Here is a 19,031-nt window from a genome sequence, read left to right on the forward strand (position 1 = left end):
AGAGTACAAGGTGCAATAAAAGAACAATGGAAAGAGTGTTTGGTTCAAATTGTTTGTATCTGAGAAGGTTTCTTGAAGAAGGTGAAATTTTTACTGGATCTTAAATGACATTATGGTTACAGAAATAAGGAAAGGTGGAGAATTATATTCTAATGCAAGGAAACAGTGTTCACAAACACACAGCAGCAGAAAAGGGCAGCTTCTTTGACAAAGAGCAACTGTTCTGAAATGATTTTATTAGGCAGAGCATGTAGGATGGGAAAATTTAAGGTAAAATAAGCATGGCACATGCCATGAAATGTGGAAATTATTGTGTAGCCAATGGATACTTTTAACTAGAAAAGTTATTTCATTAATAGAAGATCTTATAATTCAGTATTTAGTATTTACTAAGAGCAGAGGAAGTTAAGACACAAGTTATTAAATTACCTGATTATTGAAGGCCTAGAAAGATTTAGAAGGCCTAACAGTGATTTTCCGGGTTAAATGTATAATAAGCAAGATTCAAGGAAATTTGTTTACTAGGAAACAGAGTTCCCCACAGTAGAAAAGGTTGGAAAAGGAATCAGCAGGAAGAGGATGCACCAGGAGGGGAGGAAGGACAGAGCAGTGCAAAGTTTAAAATATGTGAGAATATAAAGACTTTGTGAGTGGCAGCCAAGGTGACAGAGTTGAGAAGCATAGTGAAATTAATTAGCCTCAAGGTTCCAAAGGAATTCAGTTGAAAAGTAATCGCAGTAGTTTGCATGTATAGTAAAGAAACAAAAATTATCAGCGCATCAAGGGTGACTCAGTACGTTAGTGGATACCCAAACCCATGAAAAACAAAACACTACATGGATATTTAGAACTCGCCTTAACTATATTTCTAGATCCCAGGTAATTTCCTCCATAACCTGACTCCTGTGAAGAGTATTAAGGCCAAACTAAAATAAATATCAGATACTTGCCTTTCTGAAAAGGCATTAATGAAAAGTATTACTTCTTTTTCCACTTAACAGATCATTACAAATTTTATAAATGAATTGCAAATATTCCAGCAGTCTAAAATTTAAAATATAAATCTTGATACCATATTACTTATGAAGCAGTCATTGGAAATCACTTGACCTCTTTCTGCTTTTCCCAAAAGGCTTAACAATCATTTGGTGCACGGTAGTGCTTAACTCACTCAGAAATTATTCAGCAAAGTGTATTTCTATGCTCTACGCTGTGAGGGCATCAGTTGTAGACAAGGAAGATAGTCATTAAATGAGACATTTCTTTATTGTCTCCTAATTCATTATTTTGTTCTCATTAGATAAAATGCTAGTTATGTCTTACAAAATAATCTAAATAGGAGCTGAAGCATTGTGTTCTTTCTGGGGTGGAGGATGAAAGAAAGACTGTCAGTAGGTTACTCTTGATATTTTACATTATTTGGAAAACTCTGTTTAGTAATTGAAAAAAAATTAAACTAATATAATGACATAAATTATTAAGAGCTTATTAAACCAACAGAATGATGAACAAGTACTTGAATAGTCTGGGTGTTCAAAATCAAAATAACGAATTGAAATATAGAGAAAGAAACTCCAGCAATAATAAAATTGGGGGAAGGTAAAAACTCCATATCATGGTCTGTGAAAAATATCTGCCATCGAGATCAAATATCTTTAGTTGAGTACACATTTCACAAAGTATCTTATAGGAGAGGTCTCTGAAGTGTCTACTTAACAATATTTCATTTAGAACACTGAAATGAAAAATAGAAAAAAAATAGAACACTGAAATGAGGAAGAGAGGCTGTCAGGATTGGCTATGAGAAAAGCAGAAAACCCAGTTTCAACTGGCATACAAGTTGGTACAGTTGAAGAGATGTCAGTTTTGGAATTAGAGCTAAGCTTAAACATCCCTTCTTGTTAGCTATATGAACTTATCTCTAAAGTCTCTATTTCTACTTATATAAAGTAGAAAAGAGTACTAGCATTCTTCTCACAGGGTTATTTTAAAGATTATATAAAATAATAATGTTGTAAATTTCTGGCACAGAGTGAGTACTCAAACTTTTGGTTCCCAGTTCCTGTCACCTACTGCTCCATCACTTGGCCTTCTAGGATCAGGCTGCAAACTATGTGTTCAACAAGGGATTAATAACCAGAATACACAAGGAACTCAAACAACTCAACAGCAAAAAACAAAACAAAAAACAAATAACCTAACTTAAAAATGGGCAAAAGATCTGAATAGAAATTTCTCAAAAGAGGACATAAAAATGGCCAACAGGTATACAAAAAATGCTCAATATCAATCATCAGGGAGATCCAAATCAAAACCACAATGAAATACCATCTCACCCCAGTTAAATGACTTTTATCAAAAAGATAAGAAAGGACAAATGCTGACAAAGGTGCAGAGAAAGGAGAACTCTTGTACACTGTTGGTGGAAATGTAAATTAGTACAGCCATTATGAAAAACAGTCTAGAGATTCTCAAAAAACTAAAAATAGAACTACCATATGATCCAGCAATCTCACTACTGGGTACCTATACCCAAAAGAAGGAAAATATGTTGAAGAGATATCTGTACTCCTGTGTTCATTGTAGCATTATTCACAATAAACAAGTTATGGAATTAACCTAAATGTCCATCAGGGGATAAATGGAAAAAGAAAATGTGGTGTATATACAGAATGGAATATTATTCAGCCATAAAAAAGTATGAAATTCTGTCATTTCCAGCAACATTGATGAGCCTGGAGGACATTAGGTTAAGTACAATAAGCCCGCACCAAAGGATAAATATTGAATGTTCTCCATCATACGTGGGAGATAAAAAAGTTTATCTCAGAGAAGTAAAAAGTAGAATAGTGGTTACCAGAGGCTGGGAAGGGAGGGGAAGAAAAAGAAGAAAGTTTGGTTAGTGGTACAGAAATACAGTTAAATAGGAAGAATAAGTTCTAGTGTTTGATACCACAGTACGGTCACTATAACTAGCAATAATTTGTTGTATATTTCAAAATAACTGGAAGAGAAGATTTGGAATGTTGCCAACACAAAGAAGCAATAAACATTTGAGGTGATGGATATCCCAATTACACTGACTTGATCATTACACATTACATACATATATCAAATTATCACATGTACCCCACAAATATGTAGAATTATTATGTATCAAATAAAAAAATTAATTAATTATTTTTTAAAAAAAACTGCAATGAGGAGGAAGTTCAAGTCACTACCAGAAAAATATTTTCTCAAATACATAGCAGTTAATCAAAAAGTAATTTGCTCAAAATTATAAAGAAGACATTGTTGGAGTTGGCTTTATGAATTCTTAGTATCCAGAACCTCATTCATCTTTGCAATTCCAGCCTACTGATCTATGGTCACAGATCATATCTGTCATCATGAGATCATGAAAGTGTTGAAGGCACCTGGAAGCAGAGAACAAAACATAAACCAGGGAAGGCAAAAATACACATTTGCTACAACCATCCTATACTCAGAGCAAACATCATTAATCATGTTACTCTTTTTTAGTGAACCTAAATGTGAATTCTCAAAAATGGACCTTCAAACAGCCACTACTGATTAATCAGAGTTGTTTTGCAAGATAACAGAACAGCTTACCTGTTATGTATATCCTGCTAACAGGAGATGCCTGTGGCACTAGTCTAACCTCAGGCCCTCCCCAAGAGTAACAGAAATGGAGAAATAGAAGCACAGGAGCCAAGGAGCCAAGGAGCCAAGGAGCCAAATACACATGGACTACTGCCACAAAAACTTATTGGATAATATTATTCATTTCTGGGTCAGCAGGGTCTGCTGAAATAGCAACATGGACTACGTAAACACTTCCTTAGATCATCAATAACTGCCTCTTAAACTTCTGCCATTTATGTAATGGGGCCACTTCCCAAAGCATCATGAGGAGGAGGCCATGTGCACAGTCCGCCCTACTGAACTGAAAAAAAGGCACTCGTATTACAACAATACTAAATCTTGCAGCCTCTGTGTGACTTTGATTTTTCTTTGAAAAAGAGTTTTCAAGACAGTACAGTGAGGGAAAAAATGTTTTGCTATGTTTAGAGGAGAGAGCATTTTAACTATAGGGCAGCATTTATATGCTTGCTGTTCCATTCATCCAATGTATGCATATTTAAACACTAAAAAGGTGGAGGAGTGGAGGTTAGTCATGCTCTTACGAAAAATATAAAAAGAAAAAAATAAAGAATACAGAAACATATCCAAATAAGCATATACAAAGTCATTAAATTCTAGCCAACTGCCAATAACCTGCACCTTTCCGTGGGAAAAAAAGGATTTCTCATTTATGATGTTAGCATCAAGCACCACCATATAGTTAATTTGTCCAGATACCTTATGTACAACGCCATTAAATGATAAGAGCTATGGTTTAATTTGTGTTTAGAAAGTGCTCAATCCAATTTATTTCTCTCATTATTAATAAAATAATTACATGGTAATAATTTCTCATTAAAATATTTTAGTCATTTAACTGAGAAAAAGCTTTTGCTATGACATTAGGGTCAACTAGACAATAGAAGATATTATATTGCTGATGGCCTATTCCTTTCTGTCTAAAATATATTTCTCATCCTTTCGTACAGTATGCAAATTGATCGTGCTGAGTGTTATACATTTTAACTTTTTATAATGGAAACTTCAAACATTAAAAAAAAGTAGAGAGAATTGTCTTAATGCCTATGCACATACCAGCCAACCATCTCCAACAATTATTAACAATCTACTGTTCTAATTTATTTATCCTTTTGCCTTTTTTCTCAAAGATATTTTAAAGCAAATTCAAAAAAGCATGTCATTTTGCCCACAAATACCTCGGTATGTATCTATATAAAAAAAAAAAAACTTTCTAAAACATATCACAAAATCATTACCACACCCAACAAAATTTACAATAATTTCTTACTCTCAACTAGTAACCAGCTCACATGCGATTATCTGGAAAATGTCCTTTTGAATGTTTTGGTACACATCAGGAATCAGGGTCCAATTGGCTGACAAATCTCAAGGTATTTTTAATCTATAACATTCCTTCCTCCTCCCCCATTTTTTTTTTTAAGCACTCTTTGTTGAAGAAACTGGATCCTTTGTCTTTAGATTTTTTCCCATTCTGTATATAGTTAATTGGATCTTTTTAATGGAGTTTAATGTGGCCCTCTTTCCTCTGTATTTCCTAAAAGTTGGAGTTAGATATAGCAGCTTTATTGATTGAGGTGTGTTTTACTAATTAATTTTTTCTTTCGCCAAGGAAAAGATGGATGGAGTTGTTCATTATTGTTTTACTTAAGGAAGCACATGCCTCGATTTCCACACTTTTGGTGATATTAAGAGTGATCCATCCGTCATCGTGTTCCCTGGCACCTTTTCACTTAATGATTCTAGCAGCCATTTATGATGGTTGTTTCAATTCATTACTTCATAAGTGCTTGCAAAATGGTAATATTTAGTATTCTCCCTGCATTTAATAGCAATGATTTTTCTATAAATAAGAAATTCTCTAATAAGCTACTAGGTATTCTGAAAGACAGTCTGTACAGAAAAGGCCAAGTAAATGCTTGAATTCTTCCTCGTATCAATTTTCAAAAAATGAGTTGATGTGCCAGCTACTTCCAGAGGTGTCGAACAGGTTTCTTGTTCTTGCTCTTATGTTTCTTTGCTTTTCCTTTGGTATCAGTAAGTGTTTCACTGCGTTCACCCCAGTCATTATTCTTCTGCTCCCTCTTTAGTCAGTGCAAGCCCTTCAGTTTGGCTCCTATGCGATTTTAGCATCATCTTGATATGCTTGGATAGCTTTCTCTTATCTGTTCTGACAAGACTTCCCCAGGATCATCTTGTACAATTTCCGCCCCAACCTGCAATCAGTCATTTCTCTACAGAAGTTTGTTCCTTTCGGTAAGAAATGGCAATTAATTAGCAGCCTCTATCTGAATTCTAGAGTAGTCATTGTGACCGTCTGGTCATTGCTTCTAGGGCTTTACTGTGGACAAACCTGGAAAATATATATTTTCAGATAGAGAAAAGTAAATAAGTTCACACACCTCTAATTCGAGTTAATGATTACAGGACATTTATTTAACTTCTTTTATTTGATATTTTCCTCTTTCTTACTCAGTATCCTGATTCCTAACATTTGCTTGTTCTTACTAATTTGTTTTATCCTATCTATTTATCTATATATCTATTAGTAATAGTTTTTAAAAAGCAATGCCAACATTACTAGCCACAATAGCATTGAATGCAGTTTAGTATTTCTTTGTGTCTCCTTTTGCCTTTACAAAATACCTCACTAGTGATATGAGGTCAAAATGCTGTTTTAAAATCACTGGAAATTATTAAACTTTGTGTAGTTTTCTGTAATATAAAGTTAGGTTCATTAGTTTGTTTGTATTGTATTTTACAGATTGCTTTGTTGTTTTTTAAAAAGTAATTTTGTTTTTTAATTACATTAAATACTTACATGGTTCCCAAGCCAAAGCCATAAAAGAAGGCACTCTGATAGAGGTCTAGCTTTCATTACTATCTCTTCCCCTCTGTTTTCCCCCTGTTCATATAGATGATCATTTTTATTTTTTGGTTTATGTTTGCATTTTTTAAATATTAGCAATACACACATGTATACATACTTAATACACATATGCCAACACTTTTTGCCCAAGAAACTTACTATACACATTTTTCTGCGTCTTTAGTATATTTTGGAGATTACTCCAAAGAGTTTTAGAAACCTACTCTATTTCATGAATGTACCATCGTTCTATTCCAGATGGCTGGGGTTCTTTTAAATAATTTTAAAAACAATTTCTAATCATTTTGCAAGTAGTTTATATTTAAAGGGACTTTTTTTTTTAATCCATGACTCTTATTTCCCCTCAAAGATTTTAAAGCTAACTTTGTACTTTTCTGAACACATCCCCCTCTTAAGCACAAAATTGGCTTAACTCTCATGAGAAAATGTATATGCCCAGAACAGAAAAAAAAATGAAGTACACTTTTTAAAACTGAAGCAGAAATCTGTGGTTAATATTTCCTCTTTGACATGACTTTAAAAGTACCATTTACTCTGCAAATTACAGCACACAAGAAAATAAGCAGTAAATTATTTGTTTAAGTTATCACAACATTCCTTGTAAGTTTCAGTGGTGCTAAGAACTTGCCAAAATGTATCATGAATATGAAAAATGAAAGTTGAGTCAAACAAGTTCACTTTTTCAAATCACATCTGCATTACTTCTGCCAATACAGAAATGGCATAAATTTTTAATTCATGTATACAAACTCCAAGAAAAATTACTGAACATATATGTGTGTGTGTGTGTATACACACACACACACACACACACACACACACACACACACACATCACAAGAATATATCAGATCATCTTGACACTGAGACAGAATTCACTAAGGATACTCCATCAAACAGTACAACAGTCCTTGCTGTGATTCTGTCCTGCACAGCTGTTGTTCAGAGCAGTGGTTTTTTCTCTGCAACTGCCTTCTCCCCCACCTAAGTGCATGCCACCACCCCATGGAAGATTTGGTAGACATGGACATGAGCCCCCTGAAGCCCCAGAACTATCTTTTCTTTTGTGAACTAAGGCCAACAAATATCACTTTAAGGTGGATAATGATGAAAATGAGCACCAGTTATCTTTAAGAACAGTCAGTTTAGGGACTGGTGCAAAGGATGAATTGCACATTGTTGAGGCAGAAGCAGTGAATTATGAGGGCAGTCCAATTAAAATACCACTGGCAACTTTGAAAGTGTCTGGATAGCCTACGGTTTCCCTCGGGAGCTTAGAGATAACATCACCTGTGATCTTATGATTGAAGTGTGGCTCGGGGCCTGTGCGTATTAGTGGACAGCACTTAGTAGCTGTGGAGGAAGACGCAGAATCAGAAGATGAACAGGAAGAGGATGTCTAGAAAGCAACCTGCCCCTGGAAGTGGTAGCAAGCTTCCACAGAAAAAGGTGAAACTTGCTGCTGCTGAAGATGATGAGAACAACAATGACGATGATGATGACAATGACAATGATGATGATAACGATTTTAATGAGGAGGAAACTGAAGAAAAAACTCCAGTGAAGAAATCTGTATGAGATACTGTGGCCAAAAATGCACAAAAATCAAACCAGAATGGAAAAGACTCAAAACGCCAAGATCAAAAGTTCAAGAATCCTTCAAAAAACAGGAAAAAACTCCTAAAACACCAAAAGGACCTAGTTCTGTAGAAGACAATAAAGGAAAAATGTAAGCAAGTAGAGAAAAAGTTGGTTCTCTTTCCAAAGTGGAAGCCAAGCTCACCAATTATGTGAAGAATTGCATCTGGATGACTGACTAGGAGGCTATTCAAGATCTCTGGCAGTGGAGAAACTCTCCTTAAGAAAATAGTTAAAACAGTTTGTTAAAATTTTCCATCTTATTTCATTTCTGTAACAGTTGATATATGGCTGTTTTTTTATAGTGCAGAGTGAGAACTTTCCCTACTGTGTTTGATAAATTTTGTCTGGGCTCCATTACCGAGAGAATGTGTTGTCCAAAATGCCTGTTTAGTTCTTAAGATGGAACTCCACCATTTGCTTGGTTTTAAGCATGTAATATAATGTGATGATCGGACATAGTAGTAGTGATGGTCAGACATGGAGATGATGGGGAGACAAAAATATACATGTGAAATAAAAGTATTTTAACAAAGTAAAAAAAAATTCAACAAACATATTTTGGGTACTTTTCCACTAATTTGTGAATTTTTAAAGAGTTTACAGAAGACATAGAATTTACAAATTCTGAAAGAGTATGCTAAGGACAATAAACATTTGCAAACTACAGTGGAGGCAGCACAGAGAAGTTCAAGTGATTAATTCTTAGGAAAGCTTCCCAACTAAGTGGCAGCTGGCTTGGGCTGTAAATGATAAGTAACTCTAAGGGAGGAAATGGGCAAAGAAATACCTGGCAAAGAGAAGAGCACACAATATCATATTATCCATTAGAAAACTCTACATATGGCCTTTCCCAGGACTCAGTACCCCTAGGGGCTTTAAATGATTACCTGAGCCTGGGCGCCAGCCCACCCCTACAAATGCACTCTTGGATTAATTAGTCTGGGTGAAGTCTGAGCCTGGGAACTTTTTAAAGCTCCTCAGGTAATTCAATGTGAAATTAAGGTTAAGAATCACTGCTATGGTTGATGTATGAACTACCCAAAAAGATCTGAATCCCGTAAGAACAGACCTTTTTAGCTCCAGAATAGAGGAATGTCCTCTTTGCTCACAGGAATCCTATAATTGATTGTTGTTTCACACTATATCCTGGATATAATGTTCTCAATATTTTACTCTATCACAGTCAAATACATTGTCACTTTTTGATGCATATTAAAATCAGCATTTTAAAACTGTTGTCACTTGTTTTGCTTGTTTTTATAAACATATAGGAGCAGTGACATTTTTAGCACTAGTAGTAACAAATTAGACTTCACCTGAAGCCAAAATCTAAGGCAAGTGAAAGAAAATTGTCCATCATTTGACCGTTAATGCTTAATTATGCATTTTATTAAGCTTTTTCTTTAAAAAGTTCATTAGTAACAATTAGTCTCTCTCTTCTAATTTATATGCACCGGTGTCTAATTACACTGGCACTAAGTCAGCCTTAGAAAATGCATCTTGAACTCTTTAAAATAACTTGGATATTTCTGCCTACATAAGGATTCCTGTTTAGGACATAACTCCATTTTATTTTATCTCAAATGCATTTTCTCTACTTTTCTGGTATCACCATTTTTGTACTCTAATATTTAAAAGGTAAATATGAGCATTTCTGTTTTGTTGTTATTCTGAAAGCTTTTTTCTCACTGAAGACTATGATCAAACTTCAATAAAAAGGACACAGGAAACCCTGAAAACTAATTTATAGTCATTAGATATTTTTTTCTAATTCTCTGACCCTCAAAAGTTAAACCTAAGCCACATAATATTGAAAAGTGTTTTCAGAAAACATGACTACTACCACCTTCACAAAAGAACAGCCATAAATGAATTTTCTAAATAGCATTTAAACAGCTGAAAGCACAGAATTTTATATTATCATAGGGGCAAGTGGAGAGAAAGGTTTACTTACAACAATCTATTTTATAATATTAATATAAAACTTAAGTACATATTATAAATTGTTGCTGACCAGTTAATAAATTCCTATTTGAGAAACTTCCATACTTTTAACAGAAATTAATCCTAACAAGATTAAGGAAAGTATGATACTTGAACATAATTATTTGGTTGTTTTAGATTATGATTACATAACATGTAGCAGTATATGTTGTAGACATGAATGCTACTTTTGAAAAAATAATCAAAATGAATTCCCTGTGAGCACAGCAGAGGAACTTCTCCTACCAGGGTAAGGCTTGGACGTCTCTATGTGATCATCTCTGTGTGAAATTCCACTCCAAACCTGCCTAGCCCCAAGCACTCTTGGACCTTTTCTTTTACATCAAAACTTTGCCATCCTTGTTTGTATCTCCTCTGATCTCAATTTTCTGTTGAAAACTTGGCAATTTCTTACACATACGAATTCATGGCTGATAGTAAGTTCCATTCCAAGTACATTTAAGAATTTTCATAGTCATCATCTAAAGCTTCTATTTTAAAACAAGTAAGTTATCCCAATGCTGAGAATAGGAGTGATTTTGTGGAAAAAAAAAATACTAAACAAGGTACCAAAAGGCTTAGTTTCACAACTCTTAGTGACTCACTTAACCTTCTTGATCTTCAGCAATTGTAAAATATTTGTAATACCCACCCCATTTATTATGAAGATTATACTAAGGGAGATAAGTAAAAGTACTTTAAACCTTTTAATATATAAAGGTATATTGCATGTGTATGTGTATATTTATACATACACACACACACATAAGATAGTATTATTTACTCTATATGGTGAAGCAAAGAGAACTTTCATCCCTACTTCCTGCAATCATCGAACAAATGAAGACCAGTTAGGATATTAGATTAAAAAGGGAAGAGAAATGACCTTTCAAAAAAGAAAAAAAAAAAAAAAGGATTGCTATATACCTTGGAGACTACCACTGAGATACCCAGAGAAATGGCTTTTAGAAAAATGGTCACCATTTTATACCTTTAGTCTTCCATGTCCAATATAGCTGAATTTGACACAGTGGGAGAATACCGGATAAAAATGGCCCTGCAGGTAATTTTATCCTATTATGTTTATATAAAAAGAAGACTGTGAACTCCATTTTTTTTTTTTCAGTTTTCTTTCTTACAGTTTTAGTGCACTGATCAGAACCAACCTAAAGCTATGTGCTGAGGGCTGTAATTTCATAGGAAATATCACAGCAAAAACTTTGATGGATGTGTATCCATAAGGAGATAACCTCAGGAAGGCATCAGAAGCAAAATAAGATTGTCTAAAGTAAACCCATTTAGGACTACCCTATTCTAGAGACTCCAACACTATAAAATTATGGATTGGTCAAGAGGATCCGAAAAGCTTGTAAGATATGCTGAGAAAACGAGTTCAGGCTAGTGTGTAATTTTAAAGCTGCTGAGGCAGGAAAATCATTAATTGCATTTTCTGAGTGACATTTTTGATCATCCCACCTTCCCCTAAAGAAGGATTTTCTGGAAATTCAAAGGGTATGAGGATGTTGAGAAATCAGCCAAGCAGAGGTGTTTTTGCCCAGAATATCATTTTCTGTTTTTGTGGGGATTAGCAAGAAAAGCTGTTGCTGTTCCCGGAAACCACAGTGTCTGAGCAGTTATTTCGGATGGGCCTCATACCCAGTATTTCCTGACATGACGAGTGAAACGGATAGAAATTCACGCCCACGAGACATAGATGTCATCAGCTCCCTTTCCTGTAATTTTTCAGAAGAATTTTACGTCAATGTACTGATGGGAGCAACCAGCAATGGGATTCCTCAGAGAGGAAAAGAAAAAGGAATATAATGAATGGTGAGCTTCGGGGCGAGAGCAGCAGCAGCAGGAGATGAAGGGAAGTGGGGCCGCGCTCAGACTGACAAACGGTCACAGAACGAACAGGCCGCTCTCTGCGGATGCGTTCGCGGCTGTACTAACAGAGCAGCCTTATCACTCACATGGTGGTGGCAGCTCTCTTCTGCAGGAAGAGAAAATCTCAATACTCAGGCTCTGCTGCTGCCGAGTACATGGAATTGCAGAAATTTAATAGACTCATTTAAAGAAAGCTACTGGCCTTTTGGAAAGAGAACTACTTCTCATATCCTACGAGCCACGAGAGCACCTCGGGAGGCTAATGAACAAACCGACAATCAAGACAACAAAAGGGCACTGTGCACCTGCTCATGAAAGAACAGTTTATCTCCCTCTCGCCCGCCTCAAGTTCATCTTTTCCACCCTCTGTCCCAGAAATGCTTAACTTGGCTGCTTAAAAATCACTTGAACAGGGTTTTGGGTTTTTGTTGTAACTATTTACAGTTAGCTAATGTATATCTTAGCGCGATGCTACTTAAAATGAGATAAATGTTAGATTAGCTCTATACATTTATTTGATTCAGCACTATATTTTATTTCTATATGATCAGGCTTCATAATTTGTTGATCACGTGACAAGTTCTAAGTTCACAATTTTTAAACATAGAAAAGCACTTTGCCATCTGTATTAGTCTGTTTCTGTTGCTTATAACAAAATACCTGGAGCTGGGTGATTTATAAGAAAATAAAATTTATTGCTCACAGTTTCAGAGGCTGGGAAGGCCAATCCAGGGAATATATCTGGTGAGGGTCTTGGTGGTGGTGACAGTGATCCAGGGGTCTCATATGGCAGAAAATGGCGGAGCAGAGAGAGAGAACTTCTCATATGCTCTTCTTTTAAAGCCCTCAGAACTATGTTCTTGACCATTTTAATCCATTTACCACAGCGTGGTCCTAGAACCTAATCACATCTTCAAGGACCCACCTTTCAATTACCATAGTAAGATTTCCCATCCTCAACAGTCACAGTGGGGATTTAAGCTTCAGTGAGTTTGAGGGGAGCATCCAATCTACAGCACCACCTGAGAGGAATAAACGGTTTTTCCTGTGTTCTCACAAAATAAGAATCAACACAGAAGACTTCTGTGACCAGATCTGTGGGGGCTTTTCTCCACACACCAAGCAATCAATGAATTCTGCAGTGGACACCAGCTGGGTGTCCTCTGATTCAATTCAATTCTGACACTGTCTGCCTAGACAGAGTGAGGACTCAGTTCCACAACACAACCCCCATTTCTGATGCCAATCACAAGCCCCAGGTTATTTTACCTGTGCTTCTGACTGACTGGCTGTAATTGGGGTTCCCATGTCTCCCTCTCTGGGTTTGATTAGTTTGATACAACTGCTCACAGAACTCAGGGAAACACTTACTTCAGTTTGCCAGTGTATTGTAAAGGATATTACAAAGGATCCAGATGCAAAGAGGCATAGGGTGAGGTATGGGGGAAGGAGTGTGGAGCTTAGACGCCATCCCCAGGGGCACCATCCTCCAGGAACCTCCACATGCTCCGCTATCCAGAAGCTCTCTGAACCCAGTCCTTCTGGGTTCGTATGGAAGCTTCATTACATAGGCATGACTGATTAAATCTTGGTCACTGTTGATCGACTTAACGTTCAGCACTTCTCCCCTACCAGGAGGTAGGAGGGGTGGGGCTGAAAGTCTTAACCTTCTAATCCTGCCTTGGTCTTTCTGGTGATCAGTCCCCATCCTGAAGCTATATAATAGTTGTCAGCCATCAGCCAGTTTATTAGCATACCAGAAAAACACTTATCACTTTGGAGACTCCGAGGATTTTAGGAGTTGTATGCCAGTAGACAGGAAGAAGACCAAACATGTATTTGACAATATCACACCACCTCACTATTAAAAAATTCTAAATCACACAAACTTCTATAAACTGCAGATTTCACACTTTTCCTCCCATATCCATATTCCTTACCAGCTAGTCAATCTGGATAAGATAAACAATGTTGAGGATTCAATGTTGAAGAAAAAAGAAAGATGTAGAATAATTTTTGCAATACTAAGTAACATACTTTTTTCCCCGCAGAATTCCATCCAAGAAAGATTCATTGAACACCTACTACATGCCTACCTGTGCTCAAAACTGTAGAATATACAAAGAATACAAACAACAGGCTTATTTGGCTGAAGAGGAGACTCAGATATATATATTTGTAGGAGGGAGGTATTATAGCCATATTGACCTAAAAGAAACTGAGGCCAAACATATAAAGTATAAGATTTATTGACCCAATATGACAACTGTAACCAGGAAACACATAGGTCAGGTCATCCCAAAAAATGCTCTCCAAAGAGCACCAGCAGAGTGTAGCAATTTATAACTACAAGAAGGGGGAAGAATCAAATGACAGTGTGAAAGAGTCAACCCCAGCTAATCCCTTCATCAGTTTTTTTATTCGTTGTACATGACATATAGATTTGGGATTATTACTAGATTACATCCTACATGCAGGGATCTAGGATAAGGATTACAAGAAGCGTGCAAGGTTATTTTATGACTTTCTGGTGCCATGATGTCTGTCTCTAAGTAACAATGGTCTTAAGATAACATTTTCCAGCACATGTGGACGTGACTACTGACTCATCCCAGATCTCCCAAGGCACTACAATTTAGCTGGCCTAGTCAGAGCAGATTTTTTCATTATCACTCAGATTGTAAAAATTTCATTAAATATCATAAATGAATAAGTTAAGTTTCCAAAAATGATGATTAAACAGACATGGATATCTTCTTATATGTACCATGAATTAGAATGAGAAACAAGATGAAATTTTTCTAACAATTATTTTATTATTCAGGTGAGGATCTCAGATGCATTTCAGGCCCATCTCCACGGAAGAGCTGAAGCCAAAGACCACTCATGGTTTCATAGTTTTTTGGAAGAGGGCAGGAAATAATGTGTTTTTTTAATTGCTTCCTCCTCTGAACTACTGTTTATACTATTTGTCACTGAGTTTATACTTCCTTATGTTGTTATTTATCTTCTTGCAAAAGGTCTTCAACTACTCTATAAAACTCTTTGAATCTCTAAGAATCTAATGCATAATTGCTGTGCAACAGGGAAAATGTATTTTTAAACAGATTAAAGTGTTGTTGTTATTATTGTTGTTTTTGCTAACTTTATTGTGTGTGATCTTTTTTTAACCTATTGTCCAAAGAATTGGGACTTTTATAGAATACAGAATTAATATATTCTGCTTTTTTACTCCCAAAGTAAAACAGTGAAGCCAAATTTTCTCTTACCCTAACTTTGTTAAGAAACAGGTTTTCTACATTTCAAAACTATTGCTTTACATATTAAGAGCCAAGCCTGGCTGACTCAGATCAAAGCTCGTGGGATAGGTGTAGGGTAATCTTCCTCAACTGGTAACAGTCTATCAAATTGTGTTCAAGTCCTCTCAAGATAGGGACAAACTTCACTAGTCTATGGACAAGCCAGTGCAGGACTCTATGCATATTATAAGCCAGAGAAGGCTGCATGTGGAAGACAGAGTAAGTAATTCCAAATATGAGGTATTTGAACCAAATCTGTCCGTGGACATTTGATCAAACAACCCCACACACGTTCTTTGTTAGTTGCAAGACTGTGCACCTCCACTTCTTGTCATACATCAAGAGCCCCTTCAACATACAAAGATTGAAGACTATTCATGGGGGTTCCCAACCTCAGGACTTCCCAAGCAGGCCACCACGCAACCATAGAAATTTAAATAATTTTTTTAAATTGTTAAAATAATTTCATGTGTTTTTTTGTGTGTGTTGTCTTAAATAGACTATCTTTTTAAAGTAGTTTTAGGCTCACAGCAAAATGCATACACTTACAGGCTCCCCAACCATCAACATCCTCCCCCTCAGCCCCATCCCCCAGGGTAATACATTTGTTACAAATGAACTTACATTGACATATCATGATCATCCAAAGATTATAGTTTACATTACAATTCACTCTTAGTGTCGTACTTTCTATGGGTTTTGACAAATATATAATGACATTTAGCCATCATTATAGTATCATACACAATAGTTTCACTGCCCTAAAAATACCCTGTGCTCTACCTATTCAAGCCTTTCTCCCCACTAACCCTCTGCAACACTGATCTTTTTGCTGTCTGTATAGTTTCGCCTTTTCCAGGTTGTCGTATAGTTGGAATCATACACTATAACCTTTTCAGATTGGCTTCTTTCCCTTAGTAATATGCATTTAAGGTTCTTCAGTGTCTTTTCACGGTTTGATAGCTCATTTCTTTTTAGTGCTGAGTAATATTTCATTGTCTGTATCTACCACAGTTTATTTATCCATTCACCTACTGAAGGACATCTTGATTGCTTCTAAGTCTTGGCAATTATGAATAATGCTGCTATAAATATCCATGTGCAGGTTTTTTGTGTGGACATAAGTTTTCAACTCATTTGGGTAAATACCAAGGAGGGCAATTGCTGAATCATATGGTATGAGTATGTGATTAGTAAGAAACTGCCAAATTGTCTTCAAAAGTGGCTGTACCATTTTGCATTTCACTAGCAATGAACGAGAGTTCCTGTTGCTCCACATCCTCAAAAGCATTTGCTTGTTTTGATTTGGGGCCTTTCTAATAGATATGTAGTGATATCTCTTTGTTTTAATATGTAGTGGTATCTCTTTATTTTAATTTGCAATTCTTTAATAATATTTGATGTTGAGCATCTTTTATTATGTTTATTTGGCATCTGTTTATCTTCTTTGGTGAGTTGTCTGTTTAGCCCTTGTGTTTTAAGAACAGGCCTTTCTACTCAATATATGCAGAGACGAATTCATCTAACTCTACAGTAACCTTGAAATAGATTTCCTTCATATATTTCAACTATTTCCATACTGAGGAGGGACTAAGAACCAGAGTTAGTTAATTAGAAAAAAATCAAGTCACCCATTCTAGAGCTAGGGCTCTGTATAGAACTCGCAGAGCCCTCATGCCCATTGTCCAGACTGGGTCACAAATCCTTCACACATAGGTCTACAAGCTAGGTAACTGGAAAAAAGGTCCTTGGAGTCTTGGTTGAAGAAGGAGTATTCTTTATTTCTGCACACACATGTCTAGGAGCTAGGCAGTCCAAAGAGAACTCCAAAACTCAACTGCTACCAGCAAAGTCCAAAGAAAAACTGAGCAGCTGCCTGAAAAGTAAACATGCTCTATTTTTAGATGTGAGCTCTCTGCTAGCCAGCAGTTCACGGCCACTGCTCCATACAACTCTAGAACATACCAGAATAGCAACAAAACTAAAAAGATGCATTGGCACTGCATGTGCAATAACTCCATACACACACACACACACACACACAATTTGTTTACAAAGAATGTGCTGCACCACACCCAAGTGGACCTAAGGTGAGGGGACCTGATTAAACTATTCTATTTTCCCAACACCCATGCATAATCTTTTCTTTAAATATGAAGGAGGCTGGTTAGCTCAGTTACGTATAATGTGGTGTTGGTAACACCAAGGTCAAGGGTTTGGATCCCCATTCTGCCCAGCCACCAAAAAATAAATAAAAATTATCTTAAAAACGTTAAAAGTAGAACTGAGTTTTTTCAGAGAGGGAAAAGGCTAGACAACAGTGTACATGAAAATAATAATGCAGCTGGCCTAGAATATTTACCACCTGACTTCCATTGTCCTGATTTCACCTCTAAAACATTCATAGGATATAATGATTATACTGTCTCACTTTGCATGATTAATTTGAAGGTCTGTGCTATTCTTTAAGTTGTCACTTTAGTTTTATGAGAGGAACCTCACTTGTTTTGAATGCCCTTGTATTCAATCCTTATCAATTTTATGGCTAAGTAAAACAGGGACCAAATTTACTACACAGGCTCTGATTCATAACATTATTAGAACAACTATTAGCACTGGACCAAAAAGACTATTACTTTCTAATAACCAATTCATGTCCAAATAGGTGGCAAGTTAGGGATATTTATCTTCTGGAAATGTGTTATATCAAAAGATAATAATGTACTATTGGGAAAAGTCACAATTAGCTTATTAAACAATGTTTTGGCACAAGTATGGTTTAGAATATCAAAATAGTTATTAATGGTTCCTAAGCAGTTTATAATAGATTTATAGGCAGGGCTACCAAGGACACTAAAAGTGTCAACATAAAAAAAGGAAAGAAAGTAGAGATGCAATGTAGGACATGGTCAAAATATCCTTAAAAATCAATAATCAAGATGAAAATTAAACTATGCCTTCTAATACACTTTTACTTACTGGACAAAATATTATACATACTTATTTAGATAAAAATCCTATTCTTTTACCCTTTTAATTTTAATATTAATGACCAATATTTATGTATCTTATACTTAAACAGAATTTCTGAATATGTTTTAAAACTCTTGTTTGAAAAGTAAATATTCATACTGTGATAGTTATATCAAATTATATTATCAAAGATAAAATGAATACATTCTAGGGCAGATAAGATCCTGAAACAACAAAACCAATTATGACTGCAACCATTAGGAAATAATTAAAAAGCAGAATTATCTATTCACCATGAGTCACTAAATAAATGGAAGTTCTAGAATATTTTTTGATACTGTAAGTAACTCAGAAGACCATTTAGTTTATCTACCATTTTTGGATAAGTCTATAATTGAAAGTTATCCTAGACAAGTTGTTAATCATCCTTCCAAAGATTCTTGGAGAAGTCAGAAGCATGCCCAGGGACCTCAGCAGGAGCCGCAGGCAGCCTCCCCAGCTTGACAGAGGCAGGAGCATGTGGCAAACACCATTTCTGCACAGGTGTTTCTGTTGAGAAGTCTGCTGTTAGTCTGACAACATTAACATTAACAGCTAAATGCTGTTAGTCAACAACATTCACCACAGCCACCATGATAACTACTGCCACCATAAAGGCAGCTCACCACCACAGCAGCAGCCAAGGCCATCATG

General features: G+C 35.9%; 1 pseudogene; it reads left to right on the top strand.

The window, feature by feature from the left end:
• Positions 1-7,560: 7,560 nt before the first annotated feature.
• Positions 7,561-8,425, top strand: LOC134390975 (nucleophosmin-like; annotated as a pseudogene).
• Positions 8,426-19,031: the final 10,606 nt, after the last annotated feature.

This window comes from Cynocephalus volans, chromosome 1 (assembly GCF_027409185.1).
Source record: "Cynocephalus volans isolate mCynVol1 chromosome 1, mCynVol1.pri, whole genome shotgun sequence".
NCBI classification, from domain to species: Eukaryota; Metazoa; Chordata; class Mammalia; order Dermoptera; family Cynocephalidae; genus Cynocephalus; species Cynocephalus volans.